The sequence below is a fragment of the Malaclemys terrapin genome, chromosome 6, assembly GCF_027887155.1.
Source record: "Malaclemys terrapin pileata isolate rMalTer1 chromosome 6, rMalTer1.hap1, whole genome shotgun sequence".
Taxonomy (NCBI): domain Eukaryota; kingdom Metazoa; phylum Chordata; order Testudines; family Emydidae; genus Malaclemys; species Malaclemys terrapin.
The window spans coordinates 110,918,856-110,931,649 of record NC_071510.1 but is presented as its reverse complement, the minus strand read 5'-3'; the positions used below and the strand labels follow the sequence as shown (position 1 = coordinate 110,931,649).

The 12,794-nt window shown below is 43.3% G+C and overlaps 1 long non-coding RNA gene across 5 annotated transcripts in view; it reads left to right on the top strand.

The window, feature by feature from the left end:
• The window catches only part of LOC128839022 (uncharacterized), a 35,932-nt gene that overhangs the window by 6,813 nt on the left and 16,325 nt on the right, over positions 1-12,794 (top strand). For 4 of the 5 annotated variants that reach the window (XR_008445350.1, XR_008445349.1, XR_008445348.1 and 1 more), the window contains exon 3: positions 1,530-1,600. The exons of the other annotated variant lie outside the window; for it this stretch is intronic. This is a non-coding gene — a long non-coding RNA (uncharacterized LOC128839022). The remainder of the gene's footprint in view (positions 1-1,529; positions 1,601-12,794) is intronic. 5 annotated transcript variants of the gene reach the window in all.

The window sequence follows — 12,794 nt, the reverse complement described above, 5'->3', positions numbered from 1 at the left end:
CTGAATTACATTTCTTGGTCCTTTTCCAATTTATACTGTATCCTGCATGAATGTTAAACTCTATCTACCTTACTCAGATGTCACTGGGAAAACATGGAGGAATAGTTTTTCATTTTTATGATGATTCTAAAATTGTCAAATTTTGTTTATAGCACTTTCAGTATCTAGTCATTCATCACCAGCTTCAGAAATGCTAAGACTTATTAACTGCCTGAAGGAAGACTGTAAATCCTAAAGAGGATGAGCCAAAGCATCTTTTTTAATGTTTCAAAGTAGGAAAATGTGTACATATAATTATTTTTCCATTTGAAGTTCATTCCTCTTTAGTAGTACCACCTCTTCCAAATGGAAATAATCACCTAGAGGAATATTACAAAGCACGTAAAGGATTTTGCATATGTTGCTATCCCTTCCAATGGCTAATATTCATAAGGAAAATTATCACCTGTATTTCTATAGTCAAGGCATGTCTTCAGTTGCTATTGTGCCTTTTCCATGTCTTTGCCTTTCATTTCCAAACACATGGAGGTTAAAGAAGGTACTAGTTGTCTCTACAGACTAAAGTCCTGACTTCAGTAGATACTGCAGTGATGATCATTCCATATCTGAAGTATTATAGGTGGGTTGATAGCACTGCCTATTATTAAGGTGGTCTGATACGTCTCATTATAAGACCCAGTATTCAGTTGCCTATAACTTAGCTAAATTTTAACCATTTGGGCTGAAATTTTCCTTGCCAGGTGGTGACCTTAGGCTGAATTATTCTGAAATTTTCAACCAAAATGATTCAGCCATGCCCAAGAGTGAGACTAGGGAAAAATATGTTGGTTTGCCATGTTAAATTCCGGCAACCTTTTCTTTGAACAGCTTAAGCGTTCCCAAGCTTTGGAGCAGGGACTCCAGGACTACAGAGGTAAAGCCAGACTTTCCCTGTAATGGCTGCTCCCAACTGTTCCAGGCCAGGCACTAGGATGACCCCCCACTACTGGCACCTCGACAGTATGGAGGAGGAAGCTGTTGGAGTCAAATGCAGAGGGGACAAGAGCTGGACCAGGGAGAGGGAAAGTAGTAGATTGAGACAAGAAGTCTAGTGAGATTGGGACTGGAGAAGGGAGAGAAGCTGGGACTGATTGGGCAGGGAGGCTGGCACTAGCAGATGGGCTAGGAAGGGGCAGGCTGAAACTGGGCAAGCATACTGGGAGTTGGTGACCTTCCCCCTAATTAGAATGAAACAGGCTGGTGCTGTCAGACTGGAACACTTTCCTCCAAGCATTCTCGACAATCTTCGATGACCCCCACTGCACCCATTCAGCTGAAGCCGCCGTACAGAAGCTCTGGCAGGGACAGGGCCCGGCTACCATACACCGTTTGGTTTTGGTGGCTTGCTGCTGATGTGGAATGGAATGAGGCGCCCCTGCTTTATTAGTTTTAGTGCGGGCTCCAGAATGAGATCAAGGATGAACTGGCCTGAATAGAGATCCTACAAGCTTGGATGCCTTCATTAACTTAGTTATTTGTATTGACAACAGGTTGCGTGAGAGAAAAAAGGGGTATTGCAGTTGTCCTACCCACAGTGTCATCCACAGACCCCTGAGCCCAGGTAGGTTAATCTAGCTTGCTGGCATTTGACCACCCAGGAGAGGGAGTGACACTGGCATAATAACCTATGTTTTTATTGCTCTGAACCAGGTCATGCTCTGCTGCCTGCCCTTTGCGAACACCAGCCTGGAGAGATCAGGGAAATGACCAACCTCAGGCTTGGTAGACGGGCTTGGCGTGGGTGTGACCAAGGGGTTATAGCCTGGGACAGCCCACCTCCCCGATCTTGACTGGGATGCATCCTGGGCCACATAGGTCCTCACCACACTTTCAAGTATGATACAATCATGCATTCCGAACGAGAGCCTTCCAATATCTGTGCTATGGGCCCTTAATGATTCTGGTGCTGCTGATAACTTTATCGATATCAACATGGTTTAGTCCTGCAAATCCCTGTACAGCCAAAACCTACCCCAGACCTTGTGGACAGGATAGGAGGGTCCTTCCTGTCCTCAGGTCCAGTGGTAGAAGAGACGGAACCCCTGGAAATCACTATCTAAGGACACTTGAGAGACACTGCCATTTGGTTCAATCCATTATGCGCATTTCCCCCTGATTCTCAGTGTCTCACGGCTGGCTGTCCATAACCCCCATATCCTTTGTGCAAGGCTGACAATGGTTCTTCAGATCCAGGTAGACCCTTCCAGTATAAGGCAATGTCATCTTCAAGGGTACTCTGGGCTCTGGTGGTAGGTCAGATGGGGCTGCCTTCAGGATTGTCCCCCCTACCTCCCTGTCAAATACCAAGAGTACATGGCCATTTTTGAGAAAAAGAATGCAGACATGCTACCCCACATCGGGGCTACAACTGCCGTATAGATTTGCAACCTGGGGCAATAGCCCCTTATGGTTGAATCTATGCGATATCTAAATCAGAGTTAACCACTCTACATAGTACTCCCAGTCTACAATGCTTCTTAGGCTTCATTTTCTATCAGTGTTTATTTCAGATTTTTCAGGGCAAATAGTGCCCATGACCATCCTTCTCTGCAAAAATGCCAGATTTATTTGGTCCCACAAAGCCCAAAATGACTGAAGATCACCTTTGCCACTGCCCCCATCCTGGTATACCTGGACCCAACACAGGCCTTTATTGTGGAAATTGAAATGTCTAACACAGTAATAGGTCTCTCAGCAACATGGTCTGGAATCGTTATTACACCCATGTGTCTACTACTCCAGGAAACTCAGCCACACAGAACAAAATTTTGAGATCTTGGATAAGGAACTCCTGGCAACCAAAGCCGCTTATGAAGAATGGTGTCATTACCCTGAAGCAACCCAGTATCCGGTACCACAAAAACCTTGACTATCTACACAAGGCCAAAGTACTGAACCAGAGGCAAGTCAGGTGGGCAGTGTTCTTCTCTCTCTTTGACTATATCATTACTTACCGGCTGGAGGCCCGGAATGAGAAGGTGGACTCACTATCTAGAAAGGTGGAATATTACTTAGGCCAAGAAATGCCTAGCAGGGAACTGTCCTACATCCTCAAGCCCTGTAACTTTCTTAACAATGCCATCCTTTAAGATCTAATAATTTTCAGCCTCAGGAATGGGGGTCTCTCCCAAAGAGCTAGGGACAGAGACAAAGGACAACACTACATGTGACAACGTTACATATGAGAGGTAAATAGACAAATATATGTACCTTTGGGATGCCCTTGAGTGGAGGCACTGTGTCTGTGCCATGACTCTCCCCTAGTGAGCCATTTCAGTCATCTTAAAACCTATCACATAGTCTCCCATTTTTTTCTGGTGGCCCTGGATGTAAGCCATACACAGACTTATGTTGACTCCTATGACTTGTGCATCAGCACCAAGACACTGTGCAACAAATCCCTTTGCCTTCTCTTGCCCGTGAAGGGCTGGCCCAGGCCTTGGGCTGTTATCACCCTGGATTTTATCGTCAAACTCTCTGAGTCCAGCAGCCACATGTTAGTCCTGACTGTCATGGACCAATTTACTAAGATGGCACACTTTGCCCCTGCACCCACCTACCATTCTCCAAAGAAATGGCCCAACTCCTAGTGGAACACGTCATCTGCCTCCATGGCTTCTAAACTGTGTCACTTTGGATAGAGACCTGCAGTTCATCTTGTGCTTCTGATGTGAGGCCCTTCAAGGGGTCCATGCTTACACCTCTTCAACATACCACCAACAGGCAGATGGCCAGACAGAGAGGCTAAACCACATACTAGAACAATGCCTATGGTGCTTTGTCAGTTATCAGCAGAATAACTGGCCCTATACGGAATTTGCACATAACAACACCGATCATGTCTCCAATGGGCAGAGACTTTTCTTTGCCAATTACAGGTTCCACCCCCAGTTCACCCGGCATTACCTCTGGCCTCCCCAAACCTGGCAGCTATCAACTGGATTCAGCAGATTCACCAGGTCCAAGAGAAATTAAGAAGCCACCTTAAGGAAGCAAAGAAGGCCTACAAGTAGTATGCAGACCATCGACAATGAGAGAGACCAACATTTTCAGTAGGCCAAAAAGGGTGCCTATCCATGAAACACCTCTGCACCAACCAGCCTTCCTGTGAACTAGATCACCAGTTCCTTGGCCTTTACCACATCTGTCAAAAAAATAAATCCCGTTACCTTCAAATTCTGCCTGTCTCAATCTCTCAAGTTGCACCCTGTATTCCAAACATCTCTCCTAAAACCTTACACGGAAAATCCATTCCCCCATCAAAAATAACCAGCACCTTTGCTGGTATGTGTCCAGGACCACAAATAATATGCAGTCACAACGTGCTTGACCCCAAGATAAAGCAGGGAAACCTATTGTACTTCATTGGCTGGAGAGGCTCTGAAGAACAGTCCTGGGAACCAGCTGACCATGTCCACGCATCCAAACTTGTGGACGCCTTCCACAAAAATCACGCTGTTGAGCATGATCCAGCAGCACCCTTAAGGGGCATGGGAGGTGTTGGTGATGTGAAGTTCTGCAGGGACTAAAACCCAGGTCCTAGGGATAGCCGATGTCTCCTCACTGCCACCCAGCAGCTGTGATAGGGCTGTATACATTACCGTATAAACTCTGTGGCGATAAATAAACAGGCAGTACCACCTTAGAAAGCCGGACTTAAAGCTTCCCTTTTGGCCCCTAATTGGTCCAGGAACTCTATTTAAGACCAAGAGGAGTTCCAAGAAGTGTCTGTGCAACAAGGTGAACTCCCCTGCCAGTTGTGGTCCTGGACCTGCCTTTCAGCTTGCTTTTGGACTCCTGACTCTGACTCAGACTCTGAACCTTGGCTCTGGTTCCTGACTCTGGCTCTGACTTACAGCGCTGTTCCTGGCCTCTGACTGCTGCTGCTCTGACCATTAGGCTGACTGCCCATGCATGGGTCATGCCAATGAGAAGCCTGAGGAGTGTAGAGTCAGACTGGGTAGGCAAGGATAATAGGACAAGGAGCCAGGATGAGGAAGAGACAGAATTGGGACAGGGACAAGTTGGGGAAGAAGGGGACGAGCATGGTGAGGTAGGTAGAAGAATCATAGAATCGTAGGACTGGAAGAGACCTTGAGAGGTCTTCTAGTCCAGTCCCCTGCACTCAAGGGAGGACTAAGTATTATCTACACCATCCCTGACAGGTATTTGTCTAACCTGCTTTTAAAAATCTCCAATGATGGAAATTCCACAACCTCCCTAGGTAATTTATTCAAGTGCTTAACTACGTTAACAGGATGGTTTTCCTAATGTGCAGTCTAAACTGCCCTTGCTGCAATTTAAGCCCATTGCTTCTTGTCCTATCCTCAGAAGTTAAGGAGAACAGTTTTTCTTGCTCCTCCTTGTAACAACCTTTTATGTATTTGAAAACTGTTATCATGTCCCCTCTCAGTCTTCTCTTCTCCAGACTAAACAAACCCAGTTTTTTTCAATCTTTCCTCATAGGTCATGTTTTCCAGATCTTTAATAATTTTTGTTGCTCTTCTCTGGACTTTCTCCAATTTGTCCATATCTTTCCTGAAATGTGCCACCCAGAACTGGATACAATACTCCAGTTGAATCCTAATCAGTGTGGAGTAGAGCTGAAGAATTAATTCTCATGTCTTGCTTACAACACTCCTGCTAATACATCCCAGAATGTTTGCCTTTTTTGCAACAGTGTTACATTGTTGAGTCATATTTAGCTTGTGATCCATTATGACCCCCAGATCCTTTTCTGCAGTACTCCTTCCTAGGCAGTCATTTCCCATTTTGTATGTGTGCAACTGATTGTTCCTTCCTAAGTGGAGTACTTTGCATTTGTCCTTATTGAATTTCATCCTGTTTACTTCAGACGATTTCTCCAGTTTGTCCAGATCATTTTGAATTTTAATCCCATCCTCCAAAGCACTTGCAACCTTTCCCAGCTTGGTATCATCCACAAACTTTATAAGTGTACTCTCTATGCCATTATCTAAATCTCTGATGAAGATATTGAACAGAACCTGACCCAGAACTGATCCCTGCAGGACCCCACTTCATTTGCCCTTCCAGCTTGACTGTGAACCACTGATAACTACTCTCTGGGAACAGTTTTCCAACCAGTTATGCACCCACCTTATGATAGCTCCATCTAAGTTGTATTTCCCTAGTTCATTTATGAGAAGGTCATGCTAGACAGTATCAAAAGCCTTACTGAAGTCAAGATATACCACATCTACTGCTTCTCCCTAGCCACAAAGCTTATTACCCTGTCAAAGAAAGCCATTAGGTTGGTTTGACCTGATTTGTTCTTGACAAATCCATGCCGTTACTTATGATCTTATTATCTTCTAGGTGTCTGCAAATTGATTGATTAATTATTTGCACCATTATCTTTCCGAGTACTGATGTTAAGCTGACTGTGGTATGTAATTCCCCTGGTTGTACTTATTTATTTTTGTATAGATTGGCACTATATTCCCTTTTCCAGCTCTCTGGAATCTCTACTGTCTTCCATGATTTTTTAAAGATAGTTGCTAGTGGCTCAGATATCGACTCAGTCAGCTCCTTGAGTATTCTAGGATGTATTTCATCTTTTAATAAGATGAGAGATTAAACTTCATGCTTTAGGGCTTATAACTAATTTCTAACTATTAGAGATCAGGATGAAACCTAATGTGGGGAGCAGAATATCCCATATCTGTCTATTGTAGGGTTCTTATATCTTCTTCTGAAGCATCTGGTGCTGGCTGCTATTAGAGACAAGATTCCAAGTAGCTGGACTCTGATCTGATCCAGTATGCCAATTCTTATGTTCCAGCAACCTCTTCCCCATGGGGCATTCCATATGCTTCACAGAAAAAAAAATCCTAGCCAGCAGGAACTACTACCTACTTTTTAATATGCAGCCTGGAAAACAACAGGCTGGCTCTTGCCAACTTGAAAATGTGACCTCATTTGTTAACATGGCCTTATTAAAAGAACCAGCTGAGTTTCAGTTATAAAGATCAATTTTAAAGGTAATTAGAGGCTGATAAAAGCCAACTGTACCGTACAAATATGACTCACCACATTCTAAACAACCTAACCGAAAATGTGGCATGTGAATCCTGTGCTTTCATATTGCAGTAAGGTAAAGATTTTACAGACTATTGAATCAGTGCCAAAGAGCCAGTTAGACAGCGTGGACAAACATTTAGGAATTGTTCAATGCTTTTAAGCTTCATAGAAAGACAAGGACATTGACTGACCATAACCCAGCTCACAAGCAGAAATGGGATGGTAAAGATTCAAGGGTAATGGAGTATTGTATTACTCAGATATTCACAAAACAGAAAGTGCACTTATTATGTAGCCCAGTTGCTGATACAATGCAGATATAATTTCCGTACCAAATATAAACAAAGGTCAGTGTTCTTTTGGTTTATTATGAATTTAAGTAAAACAGCACTCTACTGTGAAAGTTGTTTTGCATTTGCAGTGAAAATAGTTAACATGGGCAGCAAAACTGGGATCCCAGTTATGAACCCATCCCAAACTTTGGTTGTTTGGGTCTAGGATTTTGTTTGATTCATTGTAAAGATAAGGGCTGTTTGCAAATTCAACTTTCAATCACACCAAAGTTCAGGTGGGTTTGGATCCTGGATGTTGGTTTCATCTCTTGAAAATATTGAAATTAATGGTACCATTGCCATTGAAAAGAAATGTAGTGTCTGCTACCATGTGTAACTTGTTATCAATTTGACTATAAGGACCAGGTAGAATGTTTCCCAAAGAGAGCAATACAAGCAGATTCTACTGTATATATCAGGGTGAAAACAGTGTTTGCCTGCTTTGGATACTGAAACACTGAAAAATGTGGCGATATCCTTCTAAAATCTAGAAAATTGACAAATGCTCTACACTGGAAAATCTTTGGGAAAGGGGCTGTTTTTTAATTATAAGTGTGTAAAATGTGGATCCCTAATTGGGGTCTCTACGAGCAATAATACAAAATAATAATAATCATTAATGACCACCTAACCCTTAGGACAAAATCCTGCCTTAGCTAACATGGCTAAGGGAAGCAAGGATGTTGTCAGGTATGTCTTTTGATCTAAGAGTCCTGCCACCCTGCAAGTGAACTGTACAGGCAAGTGCACTGTGTAATGGGATACGCATTGTTGTGCTAGCCTGCTGGAGAATCTTAGGCCTGGTCTACACTAACCCCCCAATTTGAACTAAGGTACGCAACTTCAGCTACGTGAATAACGTAGCTGAAGTCAACGTACCTTAGTTCAAACTTACCGTGGTCCAGATGCGGCAGGCAGGCTCCCCCGTACACTCCGCGTACTCCTCGCGCCGAGCAGGATTACCGGAGTCGACGGGGAGCACGTCTGGGTTCGATTTATCGCGTCCAGACAAGACGCAATAAATCGAACCCAGAAGTTCGATTGCCTGCTGCCGAACCAGCACGTAAGTATAGACAAGCCCGGAGATGCATCACACCAGAAAACTGCCTCCTTGGAAACAAGATTGCCAGCGGACACAAATCAGCATAGCTTCATTGACTACATTTGAGTTATGCCGATTTACCCCTCCTGAGGATCTGGCCCATGGAATGCAGGAACTATCATCTCCTACTATCATTATCAAGCACTAGCAAGAAATCCCATATGGAGTGGGAGGAACAGCAGCTTCCAACTCTCTTACTGCCACCAGCACAACATACAGCATGGCACAAGATCCAGCCTTTAACATAAACAAGATTAGCTATCATTCACATTATTATTTAACAGGATACATGTGGTTACACCATCGCCTACATCAGAGAATTGCACACATAAGTTAACAGTAGAATGTCACAGACACATTTTTTTTTGAGTTAATATATTACTAAACATTTTTCCAATTTAAAAAAAAAAGTACTCCCATGCTTCTTTGTTATTTATTTTCCAAGCATTTGCTGCCATCAGAGAAATATTTAGAAAACAAGCTTATTTTAATTACCTAAAAATGTAACAGTATGCAATATCATTTTCCCCATGGTGTCTCCTCCCAGCATACTTCTCTTTTGCATGACAGTCAGTGGAGTCAAAGCCAAACTGTAAAAGATCCAGCAGCAAGAGCTAACTTGTTTGGAAACACAGACAACCATGCTGGCTGTGTTGTTGTCTCTGAGATTACCACATAAGGAGCCAGTTAATGATCAATATTTTCACTCTTTAGATGGCCAAGGTTTTATGCACCATGGATCAAATTTGGAAACAAAGGAGCCCATTTTCTATTATCAGTGCTGAATTGGGTGAGGAGGAGGGATCACCTCTGTTAGAGTCATGTGGCCATATTTCATGTTATTAATTATTTGAGATTGTAGGGAGACCACATTTTTTGTTTCTTTGTGAATGCAAACACCAGTGGGAGTAGCATATGAAAAACTCTTGCACATGATCATAAATATAGTAGCAAAGTAAATTGACTTCTAGGGCTCAAGTCTGCCTTGGATGGTTATCCACGACATTCATGTGACAGTTTTCATCTAGTTCTTAATATGCATTTGACTGCATCACAAGACCACTCCATACTTTGATATAAGTAGCTATTTCCCTAAAGGAGATCCAGCGTCACAACCCACAGGTCTCAAACCTAGGGCTGCAGGGTTTATAGACACAGCGACACACCAACCTTCTATCTGGTAGCTTGCTGATACTTGCTTACCTAGGACTCATGAAGCGCAGCCTTACTTTGAAATGCCACTTCTGCAGTCCTGTTGGTGGAGTCCTGGAGCAGCTGATTGGCCTCCTGGCTCTATTTAAGCCAGCAGCAGGAACAGGAAGCTATCTGAACAACTGGGTTCCCCTCTGTTCTGGACTGTGTGTGCCTTGTGCTTCCTGCTCCCCTCGCTTGATTTCCTGGCATTTGATTTGTAGTTCTGACCTCCTGGTATCCTGACTCTGGTTCCTGACTCAGGGTTTTGATCTCCAGTTTGTGTTCTGATTCTGACCTCCTGGTATCCTGATCCAGCTGTCTCCTGCCTTGTGACTGTGGGCTCTGGCTATGACGACCAGCTCTGGCCACTCATGACATGGTTGTGATGCCCAGTATTGAAATATAAACCTCTACTGTGCCTGTCCCACTATTACAATCATTATAAATAGATAGTATCAGATACACATGTACTTATGGTGTCCTAGCTAGATCAACATTCAATGGCCCTGTCTAGGGTTGCCAAGAGTCCCTTATTATAAGGGATGTCCTTTATTTTTTCATCTCTGTACAAGATTGGGACTTGCTGAGTGCCATGAAAAGCAGGAAGAAATACTGCTGGCGAGTGTAGGTGAGTACTGCTTACTGATGATGATAATATTGAGAGGAGGGGTGGGGCAGGAGTGCTAGGAAAACAGTCCTTTACTTTTTGAAATACAAGGTTTGAACCCTATCTATAATAGGGTGGCTTGCCCCATGAGCTGAAGAGCCTGCAGCCAATGCTGATTACAGGATGGGCCTCACCTGAGAGGAATTGGGTGATTCCTGTATGGAAAAAGCCAGGTTTAAGTACTGAGAGGGCCCAGCTAGGGAAAGGCTGGAGGGGAGAGACTGAAGGGAGCAAAATGGATCCCGCTGGCTCCTGAATGAGCAGGGAGGCTTGGGAGAGACTGGGGGAGAGAGTGGCTAAAGAAGAGCCTGAGAGGGTGGAAGCTCTTTTTCTGTCAAAGACAGTTTTCTGAACTTTTAGTTTGGACAATGGTGATTCCAGAAGGGGTGGGCTAAAAGACTGAGACCTGGCCGGGGGGGTCAAGTTACCTGACGCAAAGAAAACCACAGTGGCGAGTGGACTCTGTTACAGGCCTCAAAATAGGCACCCGTACTCTGCAAAAGTAAAGTTACAGGTGCCCCTCCACACTGTGCAGTAGGAATAACAGCAGAGGGCACTGTTCTCACCACTGCCAGTCTTCTCTCCTTTTAGCTTCCAAGGCCAAAAGGGATCACTGTGATTATCGAGTCTGACCTGTATAACACAGGGCACAGAACTTCCCCAGAATAATTACAAGAGCATAGTTCTTAGATAAACATCCAGTCTCAATTTAAAATTTGACAGTGATGGAGATTTACCACAACCCTTGGTAAATTGTTCCAGTGGTTAATTACTCTCACCATTAAAAAGTTATGCCTTATTTGCAGTCTGAATTTGTCTGGCTTAAACCTCCAGCCATCGGCTTATGTTACACCTTTCTCTACTAGGGTGAAAAGCCCACTATTAAATATTTGTTCCCCATGTGGATACCTATAGACTATAATCAAATCATCCCTTAACTTTCTCTTTGTTAAGCTAAATAGATAGACTCAAGGAGCTCAGTCACTAGAAGGTATGTGGTCTAATCCTTGAATCATTCTTGTGGCTCTTCTCTGAACCCTCTCCAGCTTATCAACGTCCTTTTTGAATTGTGGGCACCAGAACTGGACACAGTATTTCTGCACCATTGCCAAATATAGAGGTCAAATAACCTCTTCTACACAAGATTCCCCTATTTGTGTCCCAGGACTGCATTAGGCCTTTTGGCCACAGCATTGCACTGGGAGCTCAAGTTCAGTTGATTATCCACCACGACCCCCAAATCTCTTTTGGTGTCACTGCTTCCCAGGATAGAGTCCCCCACCTGTAAGCATGGCCTACATTCTTTGTTCTTTCAGTGAGGAGACACTATCTTACTTTCTCCATCACTGTTAATGGACATTGGGGAACTCACAGGAGGCACTCATAGCATTGGATCGGGTCTGTAAAGGTGGTGTGTAAAGGATTTTTTTAGAAGTTGGGATTGTGCCTCCTTTTTCCCATCCTTTATGATATATAAAGAGGATCTGAAGGGGTTTGATGTGTTAGGTTTTGGGGGGGAGGGGTTTGAGGGGGGGCATTGGTTGTAACATTATCAGGAATGTCAATTCTATTTTCTGGTGTTGATGGAGGCCTTCTGATGGCTCTCGGCAGAGAAAAGGTATTGAGTCTTAGAGCTTAATTAGCCAATAAAGCTGAATAGATATTAACAAATTAAAAACAAAGGGTTTTAAACATTCTGACTAAACATCTAATTTCAGTTACTCAGCTTTCACTTTTTTTGGCTCTTGTGATGTCAACATTTTGCTAGTTCTCCGGTCATTAGAATCTTCCCAATGTAAAAGAGAGAACTATCTTTAAAACAACTCCTTAAAGGCTGCCATTGTACTTCATAAAGAAGCACACAAAAAAAAGTGCAAGTCCATTTTTTCCCTTTACACTGAAACACACCAAATTAATTGCTAACTAAATACAACATATGACTTATTTTAGATACAAATCCAGGTATAGAAACGGATAACCTTTCATGTGCTTAATTTATAGTTATTGGAGTGTTTTGTTTTTCTTAATCTGTAAACACTAATAGCTATATTGAAACTGAGACTAAAGAAGTTCATGGTAAACCTACCCCAGGTTTGGCACCATGCCTTTCGGAAATGTTCAGATTCCAGTTTGTAGCTAGGTCTAGAGCTGAAAGAGCTGAGGTTCTGCAGAAAAAGCTGCTGTTATGTTATTTCCACGCAGTAGCGTGCAGCAGGATCAAAGCCCAGTTTGGCAGATGTATGAGGCTTGGATAATTTCCATAGGTGCATCCAATTTTTTAGCCAAACCAAATCCTAATTCAGAAACATTTGAAGTGTATCTATCATTACCTGTGTACTGAAATATGAAACAAAATAGCTTACGGTGCAGGAAGACAGGTTTTATTCCAAAACAGCAAGTGCTTATTCAAATAATTCAA